Here is a 13546-nt window from a genome sequence, read left to right as displayed (position 1 = left end):
CATGCACACATAACATATGATGGATGATACGTAGGGACACAGAACATGACAAAATTTACTTTTCCACAACTTTACCGGGATATATCCGAGACTAAGGTTTCCCCAGCGAACCCCTTTGCTTTCACCCAAGCTCCGATGAACCTGCTACTCTTCTGATGTGACCCTAAATAGGTTTATGCCACAATTGGAATTTTGCCAATGAACCTCGTTACTAACATTTATTCAAACATGCATTCGGAAAAACCCTAGTTAGTGCTTCCAGTTCTGCCTAACCTGCACCAACTTTCCTTAGAGCAGGTGACCTCAACACGAATGGATTCTATTCACCATTCGCTATTCAATTCCCCGGGGATTCCTAACAACATATAACAATTACGAACGAATGGGTTAATACATATATCAATATAACAATAAGAAAAACAGTTTGAAACATTTCATAATTTTTCAAAGCAAACCTTTCAAGTGACTGATCAGATCTCCTGAAGAGCCTGCTCTTATAGCAGCATCAATACTAGCAGCTTCCGACTTAGCTAGACTAACTAGTCCTGCCTAACTTTTAGCTATTCCCTAACCATAACTCTGCTACCAGAAAATTACTGCTAGAGATCGCGGGTCACCCGACCAATAATTTCGCCACTTCCGGCTTCGGGCCCATATATTTCAAATCACCAGATACTTTGATCGGATGACCTCACAATCTACTACCAATAATTGGGAGTTCCTTTTCTATTTTCTAGTGTACCCGACTTACCATTCACTGTTACGGGTACCTATGACCACAATGGATCAGGGAGCTAGCTATAAAAGGAAAGGCAGCAAATAATATATACTTCAATACATGACTTTACTTTTATAAAATGACAACGAACAACTAGAAGTTTTATAAAGTTTATATAAAGTTCAAATCAGTGTGAAAATCCAACTTACATTGAGCAGATAGTCAGTAAGCAAGATAACAAAACATTTGGATTCAAGAGAAATGCGACTGGGAACCTGCTAAGCTAGTAAACTAATCATGTAAGAGTCAAAAAGGGGTGATGAAAAATAACTAGGGCAAGAATCATTTATGCTATGGAATGGGAAAACTTTAGAAATCTAAACAGTTCGGTTAACGTGGAAAATAGGATACGCTATAACTTCAGAAAAATCTCTTCATTCAGTTTAGTGCGAAAATGTATAGAACACATCAAACCAGTTATAAATATGAAAATGATTTGTAAAAGGAAGGGTAACATAGGAACATGCTATGAAAATAAATGCATACGTTTCATGAGATGCAATGAGTTGCAGAAAGCATGGAAAACTTATCATATGCAAAGATATGTCTTTATTGAAGCAAAGACAGAAAATAGAAAGGTGCAGTTTCAAGAGATTTTGAGCGATATTTACCTAGACTGGTGTGAAAAACCAAACCCTGGCCACGGGTCAGTTAAGGACAGGAAACCCTCAAGGAAGGATACCCCTCAATAGACAGCAGGTGCAGAATGGACACCCAGGACAGGACAGGAAACCCTCAGATTAGGATCAGGACAGGACCACCAGGACACGACCAGCACCCGCAGTTTGGAAGAAACGCCTGCGCTCCACCCTCTCTGCAGCTATCAGTCAGGACCCCGATTGGGTCAGCGAACTCCCAGCAAAGTGCTCCGCCAGCACTTTTAAGGTTTAGTAAAACCTTAGTCTATGGTCAATTTCGGACAGAGTGCTCCGCAGGGCTCTGTATCAAGTCACCTATTGAGTGCGTTGGGTCAGTGACAGGTCAGCTATTCAGACAAGTCGGACAATTTCCCTAGGTGAACCCAGGGTAGATATACTGTTTTGGGACAGGGTACCACCCCCCAAATGTTGCAAAGTGTCAGAATCCCCAATTTCGATTGGTCCTAAGGTAGGATTTGGTTAACACACCAATCAGAACAGACTATTACAAGCCTTACTTAGCATCCTAGGGTGCCGCCTAGCAAGATTGGGGTTCCCACGAGAAGTCGCAGAGAATACAATGGAAACTTATACATTTGTAACAACATAGGGACATTGGCTCCATCCTCCTGGGTCAGAGGTAATTCTCTCAGGAGCATCTCGACTGTGGCTGCCAGCTGGCTGAGTTCCACGGTCCAAGTTTGTCTCTGGCCTTGCATCTGGAGCATGCGCAGAAAGGACCTTCAAAATGGCTCACGACCCATTCGGACCCCCATTTCCCGTGTTACATGAAAAGTAAGCGAAAACAAATTAAAACATAGAAATGAATGAATGTATTACATGTCATGATTTCACATTTCAGGTTTCATCATTATAAAAATATACTATGCATTAGTGAATAAGTGCAACGAATAACATCACAGGAGCAGCAGCACAAGGCTTCACCACGTTATCATATTACGCATGCGCGCCTTTTCCCTCTCGAATTCTGACTGCGTCATGTCAGCTGACTATGCCTTACGCATGCGCAGAAACGAAAAGCCAAGCAGCGGCCATTTTAGGGACAAGGATTATTCGTATTAGTAGAACACATAGGCAAGCGTCTCTATGATACCCACGCACATTAAAAATACATAAAATTAGTAAAACAAACAATTGAAGTTACGAGATTATAATAGATTTTCGAGGTTTTTGACTCGAGCAAGACGCGATGCGAAATCTTGCTCTATCAGTTATCTACGGCTTTATAAGTGATTTGTGGTGGCTGACAGGATATATTGCAACATTTGCATGACGTTTTGGGCAGTATCTCAGTTCTATGTGGAAGTCGCACTGTGAGGAATGAACATGTATTTTGTTTGCCACTAAATCTGGATTCTTGGAAGCAAGTGGAAACTGGGATTTCTAAAGTCTTCAAGAATGTATCGTGAATGTTATATTTTTATTTAAATTTAATCCAATGGTGAAACTAATTTGAAAGTCGTTACCTTTGAAAGTTGGCTCGAGCAAACGAACTTTTCCTTGGAGCGTGCTTGAGCTGATTGTGTGCTACGTCACTGTCAGTTTGTGCTCGATCGCCTGATGAAAACAGCATTTGCATCACGTTGTTCACGTTGCTCTTGCAAGCCCAACTTTCCGTAGAAAGGACGCAAATATGACGTCGGAGGCCATCTTGGGCTACATCACCATGACAACGCCACGGCAAGTCATTTATCGACATGTCAGATCGGAGCTGTTTCTGCTATATGGTATTTGTGGAAACTTTGTTTTTAAGGTATTTTGAGACGAAGAAAGTATATTCTACGCTACTCTAAAGACAGACTGCCACTCCTCTAAATCTCGAGTTCTCTTCACATTACACTTTGCGGGAGCTACTTGAAGTATCTGTGGACAAGCTAATATTTTGCTTTAGGAACTCGGGTGCGAGAGTTCGCTCACCGGTGTTGTATTTTCATTGTTAAAACTGTATTAATTAATTTACATTAATTTTAACCGGTGAGGTGATTTACATTATTTAAACTGTGTTGATTATTTTACATTGGTTTTAAGCGAATGTTTTATTATTCACTGCTCCTCCTAGCCTTCTCATAAAGTAGTCAGGTACTGTATTTAATACTCTTAAGCACAAAAGACGTCTTTACTTGTAGGATAGTGTTAGGAAGTGTGGAAAATTAGTACGGTTTGGTAAACATTATCTGCGCCATCTTGCCTTTTCCCCTGATGCCACACTTTTTGTCGTGCGCACCCGCCATTTTAGGTGCCTCGATCAGATCCACCCTCTGCACGCCACTGACCCCCAGCACAGCTCTTCGCTCTCACAAGCCCCCCCCCCCACGCACTGGCCACCCCCGCTCTCACATGCCCTGGGTCATAAACCCCTCTTCAGCGCAGCTCTGCCTCGGAATCCCATCTTGTTCCCAGCGCGACACCCCCCCTTCATTCCTTTCATGGTCCCAGGTCCTTTGATACAAACCCCCCCCCCCTTTTCCTGTGTGCCCGTTTGTCTTCCTCGTTCCCAGGCCGCCACCTGGCCCTGCGGATACTGTTTATTGCCCCCCCCCCGTACAGTAGGAAGCCTCCCCCATTAAAGGACCCTCGAAATTGATCAAAGACCCTCCCTATGAGATCCGATCAACCCCACACATCCCGTGAATCGGCGGTGTTGGAAATGGGATCCCTGGCTGGCCCGGGCTTTCGCCAAAGTCAGTCAGAGACCACCACACCCAAGTCAGGGCAAGGGAGTTACACGCCAAGATAACCCCTACTCACCCTCTAGGTAACGTGGCGCGAGCAGCAAGGCTAAACTTGGAGGCGATGTAGGTTAAGTATTTGCGCACGCACCCCAGCAACAACAACCAAAGGCCCACCACAAAGGAAACTCCACACAAGGTTATGTAAAAATAGCCTTTGTATTATAATAAATATACATCAGATAAAACACACATCTTGTTACACTGTGCCAACAGGCACGGGCGGAATTTACAAGGGATATTGCACAGGACAGGGCCACCTGGACCACTGTCAGGGGTATCAGCACTTTTAGAACTTAGCACTTGTAGAAAGAAAAATCAGTGTAGCACACAATATAAAAATAGAGCACACAACCAGTAATCACTGGTAACAGGACCTCACTAGCACCACCTGTACTAGGGAGAAAACAACCACCTACATATCATAATACCTGTAGGGGTGTAAGAACAAAACACCTGATACATTAACATTCAGCGGTGTAGGGAAATAAAACACATGATGCATCAACAATACATTCAGAGGTGTAAGGCACATGACGCATAAAAACACATTCAGAGGTGCAGAACAATAACAATGGCGCCAACTCACAAGTCACCACCTGTGACTGTCTCTGTGTCCAAATGTCAGGGCCTAAACGTGGCAGCTGCCCACAAAGTGCTGGGCAGCTGAATCATCAATAATGGGCCAACGCTGGAGCCTCGCAGGCTCTGCCCAACTGACTGTCTCTCAAGAGCCTCACTGGGCTCTGAACATCAATTATGCCCCTGAGCCTCTCAGGGCTCGTGAAACAACATCTGGGCGGGGGAGCCTCGCTGGGCTCTAGAGAAATTACTGTGGCACCCCAGAGCCTCTCTGGCTCTCAAAACGAATATGCCCCTTCGTTGGAGCCCCCCTCCTGGGGACTCGAAATACGCAGATTGCCCCAAGGAGCCTCTCTGGGCTCTTAACAAATGACTGGCCCCTTTGAGCCTCCTGGCTCGGAAAGAAGATGCCTCCTCTGAGCCTCTCAGGGCTCAACACAAAAATGCGCCGTCTCCAGAGCCTCTCCGGGCTCAACAACACCGGTGCCCCCGGGGCCCCCGTGGGCCTCGTACCACAACTAGGGCGCCTCGAGCCTCTCGTGGGCTCAGACAACAATGGGGGCGCTCTCGAGCCTCTCGTGGGCTCAGACAACAATCTTGGGCGGGGAGCCTCGCAAGGCTCAACAAATCTGCCCCCCAGGAGCCTCGGGCTCCAAAACACGCAATGCCCCTCTCGTCGGGCGGCCCCCTAGCAACCGGGGCCGCTCTGGGGAGAAGGCACCACTGCTCCCGCACTCACCGGCTGTCTGGCGGCGGCTCTGGTGCCGCGGGCGGGCTCCTCTCCCTCTCCGGGGCTTCTTCCGATGCGGGGCTCTCTTCTTCTTCGGCGCGGGGCTCCCTTTCACTCTGGGAGCCTCGAGGATAGAGCCGGCTGCTTCCTTCCTCGCTGCTCGGCTCCGGGGGGCGGGACTTCCGGATCGCCTCTCCCGGGCCGCGCAGCGATTGGCTGACGGTTCCAGCACTTCCGGGTCGTCGCGGGCAGCGCGGCGGCCCGTTCCAGGTAGGCAGGCGGGCTCCCAGTACCCGAGGAGTGGGCTCCCTCGAGGTATTTACAAAATCCAATAACGGGGCAATGCCGGGTGGGCACCGGCGCTCAAAATAAAAAGTAAAGCGAGGTGGCACTCGCTAATGCCAAAAAGCGGCAAAAGCGCTCCACAGCGCTATAATAGAAATAAAGCGCACCCAGCGCTTAGGGGCTAAAGAAAAGCGCTCCTAGCGCTAGAGATATCAGCAAAGCGCTATTGAGCGCTGGGGCACCAGGAAAGCGCTATAAATCAAATAAGAGCGCCTCCAGGCACTCTAAGCAAAAGCAAAAGCTCCAGCAGGGACTGGAGGCAGGCAGAGGGGCAGGGCAGGGCCAGAGCCAGCACACTGGGTCTCCAGGCAGGGAGACAAGCCAAGTGGCGGTCCTCTTGGCCCCAGCAGCAGCAACAGCCCCCTCTGGCAAGGATCCAAAAGTAGAACAACTTCAGTGGGGACACAGCCCCATTTTTATACAGTATTTCCCTTTGTCTGAGATGCAGGGTGGGGGGAAAACCAGTTTCAGCTGGCTTTGGAGCACTCTTGATGGCCCAACCACCCATTTCTTTCACTGGGGAGGCTAGGGTCGTTAGACACACCACAGGGGGGCGGAGCCAGCATTGTGTGGGGAAAACCCAGCCCATCCAGGACACAGGTACACTCCTCCCACACATCACTCATGCTAATCTCCCACTCACCACCGGGCAAACCCATCCAGACTTCCTGGAGCCTGGCATGCCAGCCAGCTCCAGCCAATCACGCTCATCACCCTCACAGCACATGCACACATATCTCAATGTCCAGAAGTAACACTTCCCTTCTAGACACATACATGCCGCAGACACCATCTCGCAGCATTCACTCTCACGAGTTTACACATACTAAACTCGAGCCTGCACTCCCCACGCATCAGGAACTACCAGGGACACACACATTCCCCATGCATTCCTATGGGAGGGCAGGCCAGCCATACTACACGCACGCACTTTCACTCTGGGACCCAGGGGAAAGTGCGCAGAGACCCAAAAATCACTGACACGGGGTCACACATAAGGCAAAAAGTTTAGGGGCGAACCTGCCCTGCGGGCCAAGTCCAACAGGCGGAATATCCAGCTGCGCGATAATCATCACCTGTTGTGACCGGGGTGGGGACTTCAACTGTAAATGTGTGTGGGAACGGGCCTGAAGGGGAGATTCCGAGGATGTCCTTTCATACTTCAAAGCATTGCAAGAATGTGTTACCTGCAATAAAGATCATAAACCTGTGTATAAGAGGCCAGGCCTCAGAGATGCGGTTAGAGCACCTCGTGACGATACTTGCTGTCTGAACTGATGTGTTCTCCTCCGGAGAAAATAAACCCTTGTTTCCTGCCTTCCAGTCTCCAGCGCCTGCCTCTTCATTGATTAATATTTTGTGGGTTCAAGAGGCGACACCGCCGGGCAATACTTAAGGATCTTTGTTTATTGGTGGTCCCTGACCCTTTTTTTTACAATTGGCGTCCCAAGCGTGGGGCCCATCAGCGACACGTGGATCCAGTGGGAGAGGTCCTGATGACAGAGTGAACGACTGCAACGATCGGGAGAGCTCTGCCCAATAGACCCTCGTCTGGCAGCCGATCATCCGAACTTCACTGGTTCCGAACAGACCTCTCTCGAGTGATCTACGGTCCTGACTGGGAACCATCAGGAGTGCCGCGAGGAATACGAGGAAAAGAGGACGATCGGGCGCTGGATTCGGAAAACAAGAAACTGTCCATACGGTCCAGGTAAGGTCGTGTAAACACGACGAATTGCGAAATGATTGTTTGATTGTTTGGAAAATACTAGTATTGCTCTTTGTTGATTTGTTTGGAGATTCGCTGTCTGCAAACGGAGAAACAACAGGCTCTCTCTCTTTGCAAGCAGTGAAGGATAGGTAACGCAGCCGTCATGCCTATCTTTCTCCCCCACTGATTGATTGTTTGAACCCGAACTACGGTTCGTGGATTGTTCTCGGGAGATTTCCCTCTCCCACACTGATTAATTGTTTGACCCCGAACTACTGTTCGCAGATTGTTTTCTGGAGATTCTCTGTCTGCAAACAGGAAAGAACAGGTTCCTCTTTGCAGATAGTGAAAGGGTAGAGGACGCAGACCTTTGCGGGCCTACTTATTCTCCCCACTGATTGTTTGATTGACCGAACATTGACTGTTCGATATTGGTTCATGAGGTATTCGCTGCCTGCAAACAACGTAGAATAGAAATATTCTGTCTAGTCTTTGCACGCAGTGATAAGGTAGGTAGTGCTGACTTTTGGTCCCATTGTAATCCGTCATGCCTATCTTCTCCTCACTGATTGGTAATTGGTTCAACCCGGACCGTTTATTAGAGGTGGACCATCTAGCTCCGCTGGAAGGCACCCCTAATAAAGACATGTTCACAAAGTATGGATTAGTTACCATAGCCTATAGTAAGCTGTGGCACAAGTATACCAAAGAAAATCAAGAGAAACAGTGGCCACTGATAGGATCCTTCGATCTTGATAAAATAGAAACGTTAGAAATAGCCCTTTTTAGTAGTAAGACAACGCCTATTATGCTCGACAGTCTCGGTATGTGGCGCAAAGAAGCAATGCAACGAAAGAAAAGAGACGAAGTCAGAGTAGGTAAAGAAACGCGACAGACAACCTTCCAAGCATCTGGTAGGCAAAAGGAAGGGATAGCGGCAACACGGTTCCAAGGAGTAAACGCAGGAAGGGAACGGTGTAAAGGGATATACCGACAGGACAACCCCAAGACACAACGACCCGAAAGTAATCCCCCGACACTACGCGCAGGACGACCAGACTTAGGGCAAAACCAATGTGCTTTTTGTAAATATTCCGGGCACTGGAAAGCCCAATGCCCGACTCTACTGAACACGGGTAAGAGCAGAGGGCCGACAGAAATAACAGACCGGCAGAAAGGGAAAAGGCGTGAGACATAGATGAATCAGACTGGCACAGACAGGCCGGATAGAACCACCGCGTTTGATTACGCCCGATGGCACAGATTTCGCCAGACCGATTTCAGCGACATGTTTGAGTCCTCATAGATCGAACAACGCTAAGACGGGAAACCCAGTCTAGCTCTAAGTTACCCGGTGACGAACCCCGTACTACCGCTACTGTTCCCGAACACAAAAGCCACCCTTTCGGATAACATACAGAAACAATACACAGAGTAGTCTCGGACAGATTAGTATACATTCCATTAACGAACTCAAACTCCGAGTGCAATGGGACTGATTACTCTCTGTTGCCCCCCCCCCCCACTCTGTAAAAAAAATAAATAAAAAAAAAAGCAATTACAGGCCTGCATAGACAACCCCCCATTACCCAGACATGCCTGTCCAAACAAAATACCTACCCCCACTCCGGAAGTTCCCGAAATGCAGCAGGTCACCGGTCACGCCCATCCGGAAGGTGAAACACACAGCACGTGTGGGGCGGGGCCTACTGACAGCCATCGATCGAAAAGATCGCCAGTGGGATGTCCAGGAGGCACCACGGGCCCGACTTGGAATGGCCTTCCCATCCTCTTCTGCCTGGGGCGGCGTCCCCCGGGCCACGAGTAGGGAGGGGGCGGATGCAGATGACCCCCTCCCTCGTATCTCCTGGTCTGGCCATCACAAATATCTCCGTTGAAGAATTGGTACAGGGTGGGCTGGGAAGGAGAGGCGACGCGAACGAGCCTCTCCCACCTCCCCGGGTAGGAGGTTTCCCAGCCCCGGCCCGGCGCCGAAATCCTCCAGCTGGGCCAGCGACCATACTTCCGCAGCACAGGACATAGGATGTCCAGCGACCATACTTCCGCAGCACAGGACATAGAATGGCCAGCAACCATACTTGCGCAGCACAAGACATACGATGGCCCTCAAGTGTACTTGCGGAGCACGGGATGTGGGGTGGCCACCATGTATACCCGTGAAAAGGGGCAGCGTGGGATGCACTGAGGGAGGGAGGCGGCGCGAACGAGTCTCCCTCGCCCCCCCAGGTGGGGGCGCCACAGCTGCACCCTAGCGCCCGAGCCGAATGTCCTGCTCCTACGGCACGGTGTTCCATTTTTTCGCCCCAAGAAGTCTCTTCCACTCTTGCAGACACGACGAAGGGCGGCTGCTGCGGGGTCTCAAAATGGCGTCTGGGCCCCCTGGAAGGCGGGTCTAGGCCGCTAGAGTAACTTTGACCAGCAATGTAACTCGGACGCTTGCCCACCGGGGCACGAGCCCCCACCTCCGACAGCATCCCCACAGCCTTGAAGATTCTACAAAAGTCCCCGGAGCCCTCGGTCCCTGCAGGCTTCCGGTGAGGAACAACTGCCTTGATCGCTAACTAAATAACCACGACATAGCCACCCCTTCTGTTAGCACAAGTCTTTTTGAACTGCCGAAAGGGACTCTGGTCCAACCGCCGGTTGTGGGAAACATTTTGTCCCTGATGCTACTTCCGGACTAACCCGGCCTCGCCCAAAATGGCGCCGGTGTCAATAGGAACTTACGAACACCTCGTGGTGTTTTTAGCTAATAAGACTTGATGTTCTGAGATATGTATATGATCCTTTGTACACTTGACGAAAAAGAGGGAGGGTTCACTTGACGAACATGTAAAAGGATCACGTTAAAATGTTGGTTTCAATGTACGATTTATTATGATATTATTGTAACTGATACATAACTTCGCTTATGACACACGCCCACGGTATGCATGACTGTGCTTCCAATTATGAAATGAATGCCCCTTGATCCCTCAACTATTGATAGACGTTTTTAGTTTCTTGCAAATGACTAAATAAACCCTTTTAAAATGTTTTTTTAATGCTGCAAAATAGCCCCCCCCTACTGTACGCGCTTCAGCCATCGCCGTGTCCGGCCAAATACGATTGCACTCTCATATCTACATGCTGAACGATTGTGCAAATAAAGGTTTTCCAAACTATGAACAGGTATTGCATGCTTTTGTAAAATGTGGGATCAGCGGGAGAGTTTTTCTGTGCGCTCTGCTTTGTTCTCTTTTTAAGGTTATTAGAAGATGGTTGCTCAGCCCCGGATTGAGGATCGAATCTAAGGCACGATACTCTGCCTCCAAATATGCGACTGGCTCAGGAACTAACGCATGGAGAAGGACCTCGACTTCTGAGGACGGGTAAAGTGAAGCGGTGTAAATGATAGAATGTTATAAAGGTATGGTACTCAAAGGTACTAGGGAACAGGGTTGGCCGAAGAGCTGATATGCCTTAGGACATCACAGCGTTGGAAAAGATTTAAGGACCCCGATAGCTAGATACATCTACAAACTAGATACCTCGCACTAAGCGCCTCTGATTTTTTAACGTTTCCCTACACACGGCCTATAATGCCACACTCGGACCGTCTCCCTCGTGAACAACCTATCGCTCGCCATCCTTGCCACACTGCCCGCCCCCCTGACTTCAGAAACCAAGACCCCAGGGATTATATCCCGAGGAGATAAGACGAGTATGTGGTAAGTAAAGGACTTTCGTGCCCGTGCATTTGATATGCTCGAATGTTGTCCCCCCTCCCTTCCCCTCTTTTCCTCCCTCTACAGGTTACATTGGAATCACGACTGAGGTATGGTGAAGATCTGAAGCCTCGCCATGTCTGATACATGAAGCGGACTAACGCTGCAAGGTGGCACCTAAGGACACCCACAAACTACTCTTGTAACGAAAGAGCCAATAAGTTGTATGATATGATGAAACACGATCACCCCTAATCCGTGTTGCGTGAATGAGCACGTCACGTATGTCTGAAACTATGAGAAAATGTTTTTTTTATGCGACTGAAGCATTGACTTAACTAGTCAAAGGACCGAGAGTGCGAGAAGTGCGACACAATGGTGCCTTTTATTCAATGCATGTCCCTTTGTACCCGGCCTAATGCTCGTCCGTCCCAAACTGCATGCTTTCGAAATTCTAACACAGACCCATAATGTCTCAATGTTGTGTAATGCGCTGAATAGCCTATCTTAATACACGGCCACTCCCCATGTCGCACGTGTACTATTTAGCCTATTGTTGCACACCTCTCTCTCTCTCTCTCTCTCTCTCTCTCTCTCTCTCTCTCTCTCTCCTCCACACTCTCACTCTTCCTAACGACTGGCACCTAATTGACAAACCACCACCCCTGGTGCACCACCCAATTGGCTCCAAATACCGCAAGTATTTGCACAAATTTGTCTTAAATAAAATCACCTTGATGCCATGTTACTACCTCTCCTTTCTGCTAAATATTGATGAAACCTAGAATTGGCCAAAAAGGAAAGGACAGGTAAGACGACTGAGGTTCCCTAATCTGACCCGTAATAAGGGAACTACATGTCAGTGGCTTCTATGATAAAAAAAAATGCCTCAGGTAACGCGACCTTCCCCGTCCCGAATTGTCTCAATACCCAAACAGTAAAAGTGATCGAAGCATCCCCGTCTTCCCAGAACACCCCCAGTTTTGTATCAGCTGCCCCGGACGAGAGTTTAAATAAAAATATCCCTCACCCCCGGTTGTAAGAGATGGGTCGACTTACAACTAACACAGGCCAGCCGTTGTTCCTAGAAATGATTTGCTGATGAGCAAGCTACAGAGTTTAGAATTCCAGAAATGTCACTGAACGCTTACCAACTGAACTGTGGCCTTCTGCTAGATAACGCCCTCATGACACAAAGCAAGACGATAGTCCCTCACCCCAGTTTACTATGTTCCTAGTTGTTTTCCATAAGACCCCGGTCACCCCAAGGATGAGTCGAATAGTTATTGCAAGCCCCCCGGTTTTTAATGAAGTAGTCAGGTTGTAAGAGACTATGTAGAAATTAGAATGATGTTTGCGAAGTTAAGATTAGACCGAAATGAAGAAATTGTTGCAGTAAACCCTGTTGAAAGTAAAAATGTTTAGCTGAAAGATCGGATGCATTGATATAATGGAAAATTGTTTAGCCTATGTTCATTCCTCAGAAAGATGCCTATCAGACCATGGTGATAGCACGTTGCACTCTTTCGTAAAATACAAAGCCCTGGAGAACGGTATAGCTTCGTAAGGCTCGTACTAGGAAAGTGGGTCTCTGCCAGAAGAACTGACGTGACTGTAATAAACAAATGCAATGAATAGGTATCAGATCTCGTACCACGACAATGAATGTAATACCAACAAACACCACAGAAATAGTTACGAAGGAAAGTTATAGGAAATCCAGCAAACCCATCATCAATTATTTATATGTTGGTTATAAACCCCAATGTAACGGATGTTTCCCAGTTGCTTGGAGTTGGGAGAGAAATAGACTTATGTGATTACCTTCCTCTGCCAATTCTCTAAAGACTGTCTTTTCAAACTCATTTAAGGGTACCACTGTCGGAGGAGAGAGAGACCGGATGTGGGAGCACGCGGCCTGACTGCAGATCGTGGAACATCTGCGACATTGGCCAAGGCGAGACCGCAACAGTAAGGAGTCGCAGGACGAGGCACTGTTTCCGACAAAATGAAAGGAAAGGGCTGACCTGATGCCCCTGCTCGATGATCAACATGTGCCGAAAAGTCCCCGCCCTCTGAACTCGGTCATGGGCCCGCCTACCTGAAGTTTTCCGTCCCCCTGGTCTGTTCCCGATCTGGCCCTGCTCCATCCCCTTTTCCTCCGACCTACCCTAAGGACTACTCACACACCCCCTTCTTCCACCTGAACTCGTTGACAATCGACTCGAAAAAGAAAAACTGCGGTCAGATAGAATAGGGTTTTGTTGCAAACTAAAATGAAACT

The sequence above is a fragment of the Lissotriton helveticus genome, chromosome 9, assembly GCF_964261635.1.
Source record: "Lissotriton helveticus chromosome 9, aLisHel1.1, whole genome shotgun sequence".
NCBI lineage: Eukaryota > Metazoa > Chordata > Amphibia > Caudata > Salamandridae > Lissotriton > Lissotriton helveticus.
The sequence above is the reverse complement of the archived record's forward strand: the minus strand, read 5'-3'. Positions refer to the sequence as shown.